This window comes from Palaemon carinicauda, chromosome 1 (genome assembly GCF_036898095.1).
Source record: "Palaemon carinicauda isolate YSFRI2023 chromosome 1, ASM3689809v2, whole genome shotgun sequence".
Classification (NCBI taxonomy): Eukaryota; Metazoa; Arthropoda; class Malacostraca; order Decapoda; family Palaemonidae; genus Palaemon; species Palaemon carinicauda.
In genome coordinates, this window is record NC_090725.1 from 191,179,983 (window position 1) to 191,192,482 (window position 12,500).

Sequence of the window (12,500 nt, forward strand, 5' to 3'; positions counted from 1 at the left end):
AAACTATATCATCATACTAATTCACAAAAAGGGAGACACAAAAGACATGAAAATCCCCCCTCCCCCCAACAAAATAAAAATACTTACAGACCCTTTTAGGCGAAGAAAAAGATAGCCAGACTTTAATCAACCAAGTGAGCAGGCATGCTTTAGGAGTGGGTATTCAACAACTAATCATATCCAGGTAATTAACCACCTAATGCTAAAATCAGCAGACAGTGACAAATCACTATATGTAACATTTAAAGACTATGAGAAAGATTTGTATTATGTCAAAATTTCAGCAGTAATGAAATCCTTTCAAAAACAAGAAATGTATGAATCTTATAATCGAACACTTGTAACTTTTTATACAGCAAGTTCCTCAATCCTGAAACTACATAAAGGTAGTAAGAAAATTAGGATAGATAAAAGATAAAATTATTCACAACATGCCTAAAAGTAGTTTTTTAGAGTTCAGATTGGGAAAATGTAGGAATTATTGTTAATGGGGAATACCTTAACATCGTAAGATTTGCAGATGACTCAATTTTGTTCAGTAAATCATGGAAGGAATTGCAAATGGTGATACAAAATCTTAATATAGACAGCAGAAATATAACACTGAAAATGAATATGAGTAAAACGAAGATAGTGTCTAATGAAATGCAGAGAGACAACAAATAAGGGTTATAGCCAAACCTTTCAAGATTTTGATTGACTATAAATACATAGAATTGACAGTAAGTGTTTCTCCAGGACACGAGGCTGAAATTTTAGGAAGGATAAGCATGTGATGAACAGATTCCGGTAAACAAAATGAGAACAGGAAATGTAAAATGCCACTTTCTCTAAAAAGAAAATTATTTAATCCCACCAGTATTAACTTGTGCATCTGATAGTCCGTGGGCTGAGGGGGCTCACCTTGCACCCCCCCTTAAAATTGACAAAAGTGCATTTAGGTTGTAGCTTTTGATCCATATTTTAATTTTTTTAATGTTCCCATTGAAAAAATAGGGACGCACTACCACTACTGGGCCACTTTCTTCGATGACATCATCGAATTTTGCTGCTGCCAATTTTGGGGTAGGGGAAACTTAATTAGACATAACTCCGGACTGAATGGTCAAAGAAAGATAAATGACATATCAAAATGTTTGCTTTGGGCCTCTCTAACAGATAAAATAGACAATTTGTAATTATGTTTGATAATTAGGTCACCAGAGGTCAAAAGGTCACCAAATTTGGGGTCAAGTGAAAATTTTAGGCACCTCCATAAATGTAACCCCAGGACCAGCCAGACCAATATCTAATGACTTTTTCTGCCTTATTTCACCTCTAGAGACCTCAAGAAATAGAATGATACCCATTAAGCGTACTTATTGGCCAAATCATGGAAATGAGATGTTATGTAAAAAAGTCAATTTTCAAATTTGTCGTTTTTTAGCCTCAAAATCGTAAAAACTGATAAAGCTCCTAACTCTTCTTACAGAGGGGCTACGGAAATTATTTTGGTGTGTTTTCTCAGGCTTTGGGGTCAGAGAATCCAAAAAAAGCATTCTCAACAATGTCAACTAATTACATCATGCTTAAATTCAAGATGGCCGCCACTCTGGACGCCATAATTTTGACTTGGCTATAACTCCTCCATGAATGCAGCAAGAGAGATGATATTCGTGTCCTCACCCAGGTTCTTGAGATTACAGCATACAATAAAGGCAGTCTCAACAAGTCTGTTAGTGAATTTAGGGAAAGTCACATAAATCAACAACAGAAATGCTTTATTTGAAGGTTACGAAAATCATGAATGAAATAAATAAAACTGTACATGAATGTGCAATATACTCATATGATGCAAGACCTCATTGGGAAAATTCACACTGTGTTGCTTTGGACTACAGGAAAAAGTCAACCTATGCAAGGTATAAAGTTTGATAGTCTACTTGGGTACCTTTGGGTCCACTTTTGATTAATGGAAAGGCAATTATTGGAAATATCTTGTGATACAAGGGAGGTCTTTGGTCCTTCGACCCTGAAATCTACCATCTTGTTACTTGAAACTTTCTTAGTCCAAGTCAGACCCACTATCATCACTTTCATAGTCATTATCAAAATTTCCATCACTTTCATTGTTTTCATCTAGGCTTTCATCATCAGACGTCTCATCATCGTCCATCGTCTCAAGTATATCAGCCATACTTGTAGGAAGTGCAGTTCCCTTGAACCAACAGGGATCTAGATTTCCATCCTTCATTATCCAACCATGATCCACAGCTGGATGAGGGACTTGACCTCAGGTTTGGGATAATGGGCACGCTTCCATATAGCAACCTGATATTTCACCTCCTGATATGCTCATTTAGACACTCTTGGTGGCTGAAGAGATGAAAGATCAACATTTTCTTTGAATCCAGCGACTGCCCACTGCACTTTAACTCGAGTATTTGGTATCGAAGCTGGTCAACTTCCTTTGTCTTAGTTTTGGCAGAATACATGGTGCAGGTGAAATCCTCAAGAGCAAGGAATATTTCATCGGTTACCTCCCATGACTCCCTTAGGCAACTGAAGACTTCTTGGTACTTTGGGCATTTCTGTAAAACTCACAGCGGTTTTAACTTGACAATTCCTTTAAAGGAACTGGTCATATCGCATCTACTGAATGCATGCAGACCAAGGAAAGCAGACCAAGGAGAGAGGCACAGTAAGTTGGTGTGAACCCTTTCAATAGTTCTGTGACATCTATGAATCGCCTTCTATTCCCAGTGCCAGTATCAAAAAGGAGTTGCACACCTAAGTTTGGAGCATAATACAGAAGTATGAAGAATGTCACTGTCTGGACTTCAAACCCGAACAGATTTGTATCTTTTATCCTTGGCATAGGTTGAATAGAGATTGACACGTAAATCATTCTCTTCCTGGGTCGAGTCAAGAGATTAAATTTGAAATTCAGTGATCTTCTCATTGTCTGTCCTGAGTTCGTACGCCTTGCCCTTACAAACTAAGATAAGCTTCTTCTCTACCTTCGGTATATTCTCCTCCGTGCACCAAACCCTCAAGAGTAATTCAATGAGCTGAGTTTTATTGTCGTCATTACTTAAGATCTCTTTCCAGTTATCTGGTCGCCTTGTGTTTTCTCCACTAACCAAACGTTTTTCTCCTGAGCTAAGATTTGATCTCTCCAGGGATTTTATTGAATTGGGCATGTAAACCGAGTATTTAAATGAGCATATCAGGAGGTGAACTATCAGGTTGCGATATGGAAACGTGCCTATTATCCCAAACCTAAGGTCCCTCATTCAGCTGTGGATCATGGTTGGATAATGAAGGATGGAAATCTAGAACCCTGTTGGTTTAATGGAACTGCACTTCTACAAGTATACAAGGTACCTAGAGGTGATGCTAAAGATGGTGAATATGGGGGGCGAAAGCAGCAGAGACAGCAAGCATCGTGATACCCGTTCATCGCAGATCCAGAAGAGTGAGAAAGCCGCTAGGAAGATCAAGCAAAGAACGCATTCATTACAAAGAGATTGAAGAAGAATGATGACTTCTTTGCTCCATTGCCCAAACAGAGGCTGAAGACTTTCGCTGTCATTGGCAAGAAAGCACTTGTGAAAACATCAAGTAACAAAACAGTGGAGTACAAACAGCAGGGCAATGTCACATTCAAGTTGTTGGTCAAGTCTCAAAACCACAAATTGGATGTCCTAGAACTTCTACGATACCCACTCATGCCTGTGCCATCATCACTTGAGACACCAGAGGGGTATCTTCTGAAGACAGACAAGAGCAAGGCATTCCACCACTTAGTGAAAGACACGAATGATTCCGCTATTCCTCTTGACAAAGATACCATGAGTGTAGAAGATGGAAATACCGTGTTTCACTCAATGAAGGAAATGCCAAAAACATTCAAACAGATATATCAAAACATCTTGTCCGTCTCTACATCTGGGAAATCCAGCGTGATTTTCAGCACTGACACTTACATGCCCAATTCAATAAAATTCCTGGAGAGATCAAATCTTGGCTCAGGAAAAAAAAGTTTGGTTAGTGGAGAAAACACAAGGCAACCAGATACTGGAAAGAGATCTTGAGAAATGACGACAATAAAACTCAGCTCATTGAATTACTCTTGAGGGTTTGGTGCACGGAGGAGAATATACCGAAGGTAGTGAAGAAGAAGCTTATCTTAGTTTGTAAGGGCAAGGCTTACGAACTCAGGACAGACAATGAGAAGATCACTGAATTTCAAATTTAATCTCTTGACTCAACCCAGGAAGAGAATGATTTACGTGTCATTCTCTATTCAACCTATGCCAAGGATAAAAGATACAAATCTGTTCGGGTTCGAAGTCCAGACAGTGACATATTCTTCATACTTCTGTATTATGCTCCAAACTTAGGTGTGCAACTCCTTTTTGATACTGGCACTGGGAATAGAAGGCGATTCATAGATGTCACAGAACTATTGAAAGGGTTCACACCAACCTACTGTGCCTCTCTCCTTGGTCTGCTTTCCTTGGTCTGCATGCATTCAGTAGATGCGATGACCAGTTCCTTTAAAGGAATTGTCAAGTTAAAACCGCTGCGAGTTTTACAGAAATGCCCAAAGTACCAAGAAGTCTTCAGTTGCCTAAGGGAGTCATGGGAGGTAACCGATGAAATATTCCTTGCTCTTGAGGATTTCACCTGCACCATGTATTCTGCCAAAACTAAGACAAAGGAAGTTGACCAGCTTCGATACCAAATACTCGAGTTAAAGTGCAGTGGGCAGTCGCTGGATTCAAAGAAGAATGTTGATCTTTCATCTCTTCAGCCACCAAGAGTGTCTAAATGAGCATATCAGGAGGTGAACTATCAGGTTGCTATATGGAAGCGTGCCCATTATCCCAAACCTGAGGTCAAGTCCCTCATCCAGCTGTGGATCATGGTTGGATAATGAAGGATGGAAATCTAGATCCCTGTTGGTTCAAGGGAACTGCACTTCCTACAAGTATGGCTGATATACTTGAGACGATGGACGATGATGAGACGTCTGATGATGAAAGCCTAGATGAAAACAATGAAAGTGATGGAAATTTTGATGATGACTATGAAAGTGATGATAGTGGGTCTGACTTGGACTAAGAAAGTTTCAAGTAACAAGATGGTAGATTTCAGGGTCGAAGGACCAAAGACCTCCCTTGTATCACAAGATATTTCCAATAATTGCCTTTCCATTAATCAAAAGTGGACCCAAAGGTACCCAAGTAGACTATCAAACTTTATACCTTGCATAGGTTGACTTTTTCCTGTAGTCCAAAGCAACACAGTGTGAATTTTCCCAATGAGGTCTTGCATCATATGAGTATATTGCACATTCATGTACAGTTTTATTTATTTCATTCATGATTTTCGTAACCTTCTAATAAAGCATTTCTGTTGTTGATTTATGTGACTTTCCCCAAATTCACTAACAGACTTGTTGAGACTGCCTTTATTGTATGCTGTAATCTCAAGAACCTGGGTGAGGACACGATTATTATCTCTCTTGCTGCATTCATGGAGGAGTTATAGCCAAGTCAAAATTATGGCGTCCAGAGTGGCGGCCATCTTGAATTTCAGCATGATGTAATTAGTTGACATTGTTGAGAATGCTTTTTTTGGATTCTCTGACCCCAAAGCCTGAGAAAACACACCAAAATAATTTCTGTAGCCCCTCTGTAAGAAGAGTTAGGAGCTTTATCAGTTTTTACGATTTTGAGGCTAAAAAACGACAAATTTGAAAATTGACTTTTTTACATAACATCTCATTTCCATGATTTGGCCAATAAGTACGCTTAATGGGTATCATTCTATTTCTTGAGGTCTCTAGAGGTGAAATAAGGCAGAAAAAGTCATTAGATATTGGTCTGGCTGGTCCTGGGGTTACATTTATGGAGGTGCCTAAAATTTTCGCTTGACCCCAAATTTGGTGACCTTTTGACTTCTGGTGACCTAATTATTAAACATAATTACAAATTGTCTATTTTATCTGTTAGAGAGGCCCAAAGCAAACATTTTGATATGTCATTTATCTTTCTTTGACCATTCAGTCCGGAATTATGTCTAATTAAGTTTCCCCTACCCCAAAATTGGCAGCAGCAAAATTCGATGATGTCATCGAAGAAAGTGGCCCAGTAGTGGTAGTGCGTCCCTATTTTTTCAATGGGAACATTAAAAAAATTAAAATATGGATCAAAAGCTACAACCTAAATGCACTTTTGTCAATTTTAAGGGGGGGTGCAAGGTGAGCCCCCTCAGCCCACGGACTATGAGACTTTGGCCCTTACTAAAGCCTTCGAACATTAGCTAATTACAACTCAAAGAACTATGGAAAGAATGATGATGGGAATAACACAAAGAGAGAGAAATTGAGCAAACTGAAGGATAGGATATCTTAACAACATGTAAGAAAAAGAAATGGACATGGGTACGACATGTAATGAAAATTACCATTAAAATGGCCATTAAAAGTAACAAAATGGGTCCCTAGACATTGCAAGAAGCAGAGGAATGAAGAGAAGACGACGGATTGACGGAATAAAAAAAAATCTCTGGAGTGGACTTGCATAAAAAGATCATTAACAAACGCAAGTGGAAGGACATGTCTGAGGTCTTTGTTTTGCAGTGAACTAGTAATGGGGGAGGAAAAAAAAAAAAAAAAAAAAAAAATATATATATATATATATATATATATATATATATATATATATATGTGTGTGTGTGTGTGTGTGTGTGTGTTTGTGTGTGTATGTTTATGCAGTGTAAATACAGTTTTAAGTTAGCAAGGTAGTGAAAAAAGATTCCAATAAAAAGAAAGATCTCAATAAAAATACCATACTTCCATGCTCAGCTAAAGAACATTGTAGGGTCATTCTATAGACAACAGGAATTTTCAAAGCCTTACTGCATGGTCTCAAATGTACAATTTTAAGTTATAGATAACGACATGAATAATATCTATGATTATTGTCTCATGCGTATCCAATCTTAAATGGAGAAAAATAAAAGGGTATGATTCTATATCCTTATAAGTTTCTATATCCTTATATTCATTCTGAAATATAGTTCAAAGGTTTTCAGATTTCTGAAACTAATAGCAAGCACAATCATCTAATTTTAGTCATTCCTATCGATACAAATGTTTGAAGTATTACAATTTTACTATTTGTTATTGTTTTCATTAAAACCAATATTCCATTTGCTCCCTATATATTTCGCATATTGGACCTAAGAATTCTCATCAGTACAAGTTTTATTGTGGAATAACAATCCTATGGTGTTTCTTGGGGAAATTCATTTGGGCTGTCCTGTGGCCAATATTTGACAATTATGCAACTATTCAAACTAGTGTTGCCATTAACTGATTTTTTTTTTCCAGTTTATTGATAACTGCATCACATCATCCCAAAATTTGTGTTTATACGTATGTTTCATGATCAGGGATCATAAGTACACTAAAAACTGTCACATGAATTTATATGTGTAATGTATGTAAAACTACATGATTAAATCCATGACCCAAGAGATCAATGGAGAAGTTAGGAGGAGTGTGAGAACGCCAAGTCAGTCATAAACAGGATGCGAAAGTCAAGACCAAGCTAAACCTTTGCAATGTAACATTTTCCATGAAGAGTAAACACAATACAAACCGTGAGAAGAGTTGTGTCTCACTGGATCTAGATAGCTTCCTATATTAATGTTTGTTTACCATTTTATGTAAATGCTGAGATAACTAATTATACGTTATCATCAGATAATATATTTTTGTTAGTTCTTGTCAATATGTCATACGGAATGGTCATCCGACCAAACCATCTATACTCCTGTGATGGAGCTGCTAATAAACTGTTTTAAAGTTAAATTACTTAGACTTATTCAGAAGAAGTAACCTGTAAGTCTAAAATACATAGCACATTAAAGAGACATTTGATTGGAACCATAATGTGTGTTTATAACAGTACCACACCAACAATTGGTGGCAGCGTTTAAACTAAAAGAACCAGCTAATCAACTTTAGTAACCAGAGAATCAACAGTAAGGAATCTACAATTTTGACGAAGTATCTACGTCCACCGAAGAAATGAACATATTGAACATCAACTATAAATGTTATACAAACTGAGGAACTGGATCTTCAATCAACATCTTGAGAAAACGAAGGACTGACATTCAACGTTTATTAAACATTCAAGAATCATATCCAGGAAGCACTACATTCAACATTACAATGGGAAATCGGACCGAAAACATTCACCCAAACAGCTAAACTCTTGCAAACCAGTGAGAGAGAGAGGAAATGACGACATCGCCCTTCGCCCATATAAACTCAAGCTAAGTACATTTCTTTATTCATTTCAGTTTTAGACAGTGAAGTGTTGTTATCACGAGTCGATCGTCCATTATTGCTGGGGTGAGATGTTTGCTAATCTTCATTTTTTCTTTCATTAAAGGAAACTGTATTCAACTTCGAATTCTCGTCTAGAATTTTTTTTTTTTCTGGGCTAATTCCGTTTTCTTTCAGAAGTTCTCGGGAAATATCTTTATATTAGTATCATTGTTTTGGGGGACTATGTTATAATCTTTATTGTATAGTGCTTATGCGTTTACGCAGTGGACGTGTGTATTCATATAAAGATTTTGATAGGATTGCAAGGAGTCGTAGAGATAGAAAATAAAGTAAAGTAAACATGACGCCTCCTGTGAGTCCGAGTAACCCCACCCCCGGACCTAGTAACCCCATCCCCGCTCCCATTATAACACTAGTAAATGCCCGTTCAGCTATCCTTCCTTTTCAAGGTCGGGTCAATGGGTTCTTACCTCAGAAAGTCGAGTCGTGGATTTCTTCCGTCGACGCTCACTTAAATGCTAAACAAATCATAGACCCATTTGTACAATTACAAGAAGCTGAAAGTTTTATAGACTTTTCTAAAGGAGATGCGAGTGCGTACTTGAGAGGAGTTTCATTTCAAGAGGCCGTTACATGGGATGATTTCAAAGTTAGGCTACGTGCGATCTATGGCGGTGAGGAAGCCTTAGATGTAGTTTTAACATTAAGAAATACACTTAATCAAGCCACTTTGACTCGGCTTAATATCATAGAGAGAGCAGCTCTCATTGCCGATAGGCTAAATGAGTATCAAGATATTTTAGGTAATTCCACTTTGATTACTAGAGATAACATCTCCGTGAAAGATTTCTTACGATTAATGTATTTAACTGCATGACACTTATATTACCAGAAGCTTTAGTGCGGTGTTTTGATAAAAAGTTAACGCCCGAAAGTACAGAATTGGATGTATATAAACAGATAAAGAAACACATGTCTAAGTGTACTGATCTTGATCCCTTGTTTACACAAGTTTTTGCAAAAAATGAAACTAAGCCACAACAAGGAAACGTAGTTAATAATAGTCAAGTTGCAGGAATGACATATTATAATTGCAAACGTCAAGGTCACTTGATCGCAGACTGCAGCACGCGATATTGTTCGATACATAATAGTTCAACTCATTCATATAGTCGATGCTACTCGCGTAATCAACAACAGAATCCTAGAAATACACAGTCAATTCTACAGTCAATTCCACAGTCAATTCCCTATGGAAATAAAAAGAAAAATCCTCAGTTCAATAAGAAGAAACAGCCAAACGTCAATGCAGTTCAAAATCAAAAACAAACAAACAGTTCTTCAAATAACTCTGATCCTGGGCCGTCTAGCCAGAACTCGCAAGGTCAGACTAATTTTCAGAATGTGCAGAGCAAAGCAAATACCATATAATTAACTCCAGTGGGGAAGAGAGTGATGTTGGGTCATTCAAATCAACATCAGTAGTATTAAATAATCCATTTAATGTTTTATCAGATCATTGTGAGGCAATAGATTTTCCTATGAAACACACGACCAAATCAAATAAATCAGTGCATGCTCCCGTAGATTTGCAATAAATTCACACAATAATAAGCCAAAATGAGTTACGACCAACATAATATGCTGTAAATTTAGAACACCGATCCTTTACATTATTTTTTGACTCTCGTAGTCCACGTAATGTCATGGATTTGAGGACATATCATTTGTTGTTTTTGAACTTCCCTATAGAGAAGTCCGGAGTAAGGCTCTCGGGTATATGAAATAATGAATTAAATGTAAGAGGCGTAACTCATGTTCAGTACAAGGTCGGTAAGCGCACGTTTGCCGATACCTTTGTTGTTGTACAAAACATTGATATGTATCCAGCTGTAATTATAGGATACCCGTCTATGGGAAATCAAAACATTATCTTAGCCCCTGCCAAGCACGGCGTGTATATCAAAGGAAAATACCTTAAAATCAGTTTTGGATAAAAAGGAGACGACAAATAAAACAGTAACGTACGTTGAAGAACCAATAACTAGTTCATAAATAAAACTCAGGAGTGTGCGTAGCCTATTCATTTCCAGCAAATTAATTGATTTCTGAATTATAAAATGAAAAGAAAATAACATTGCTTATGAGAAGCCACAAAATAATTATATATATTTATGGAATATAAGTTTTCTTCTTTTGATGTGAAGTGAACTACAATTTGAAAATAACATGTAAAAGCTACTCTATACAATGTAATGTATAACTTTTCTTAATGTGAAATGAAATATAATGAAGAATGTATAAAATACAGAAATGCTTCTTTTAAAAGCTACATCACGTAAAATACCGAAAAAAGGTTATTTTTCTTGAAGGTGAATTGAAATTTTACTTGTGAAAAATAAGAGTGGTTATTTGCCCCAGGAATCTTCAAAACGTGTTCTGAATTAAAAGAAAAAAAATGTAGGGGAATTTGTCACCAACATGTTCAGAACTCATCTGTATCATGCTCCCATTCCAAATCTTTTATTGTTTGTAGGATGGAAACATCACCACATGGAGTACCTGCATACAAGTTGGTTGACCTCATATCAGAAAGCATAGATTTAGTTGGATAAAAGTTGGTACAATCCTTGTGGTCTCCCTTGCCAACCAGTTTTCTTGTGAGCAAAATGTCTCTGACAGTGGTAACGCAAAGTTTATTTCTGTTTCTAGATTTCATTCTACCTACACAGGAAAATACTCTTTCACAATCTACATTTGCATGAGGCAGCGAAAGAATACCCACAGCAAAAGGTCTTAGAGTGGGGAAGATATTCTCTCCTTCATCATCTTTGAGATCCCTTATTGCAATCCAGAATCTGTCAGGGATTTTATCAGTTTCTTTGTTTTTTCCTGTTTGTACCATCTGTCTAATATCTTCAGGGAGAGCATAGTATTGGGTTCTATATAAAGCCCTCCACTCACCATCTAAACTTTGTAGAGTACTTGAGTTAGTAGGAATTATGCGTGGCAGAGCTTTGGCTAGAAATGCGATACTGTCAACTCTAGATGAACTAAGAGCACGGGCAGGGTCAAAGTGGATTAGGAATTTCAGAACTGGGTCTTCAAAATCATATCTCTTTTTAATCCCTACAGCTGCTGCTATCAGAAAATTTCTGCAATCTTCGAACACATTTTCAAATGTCCTTATTTTCAGCCCAAACTTGTTCCCATGGTTTTCGGTAGGTATTTAGAAGGATGGAAGGGTTTCACAGCAAAATGCCGTGAAATTAAAGTTTCACGTAAGGTAGCGACATCCTGTACGAGATACAAGGCACTGAGTGGTTTGTACAAAGTGTCATCTGCAGGATTCAAATCTTTGACATCCTTATTTTTCACATTTTTGCTTTCCATGAACAAATCAAGGATTTCCTTAAATATTATCTCAAACTTATTATGCAAACTGGTTATAATGACCTTCTCACTCTGAAAGAGAACATTCAGCCGTGTGAACATACGCAATACATACTTAATAAGCAACTCAAAGTATATTTTGACATGGATATCATTTAGCCATTGGAACACCTTTCTGAACTTAGCCCTCCTTATTTCTCTTACTTCGTGTGAGTTTGAAAGCTTTCCAAAATACATTTGTATTGCAGGCCATTGTTCCAATATACGTACTACAACCGATTCAAAAGAAAGCCATCTTGTTCCAGAAAGTTTCAAAATTTTATGTTGTTCTAAACATAGGAATGTTTAAATTAATGCTAGTTGTGCTTGTTTTTTACTTGACTTACAGAATGTATTATAGACCTCCTGACACAGATTTTCACAGATATCAGGAAGTGCCTTGCATGCATCTGAAGCACATAAATGTATTGTATGACACATACATTTCATTACAAATATACCTGGACAATCCTTCATGAACCGTGTTTTCACTCAATCATTAACACCCATCATGGCAGCAGCCCCATCAGACCCAAAGCCTATAATGTTATCAGTGGGAATTGAATATTCATCAAATGTACCTTTTATGGTTTCATATATGCGAGAGGCAGTAGCACCCTCCTCTTGACCTATATCATCACCTAGAGTAAATACAAACCACAAAATCCCATAACATGCTTTGCACATTTGTTCCACAAGCATATCTAATCATGAT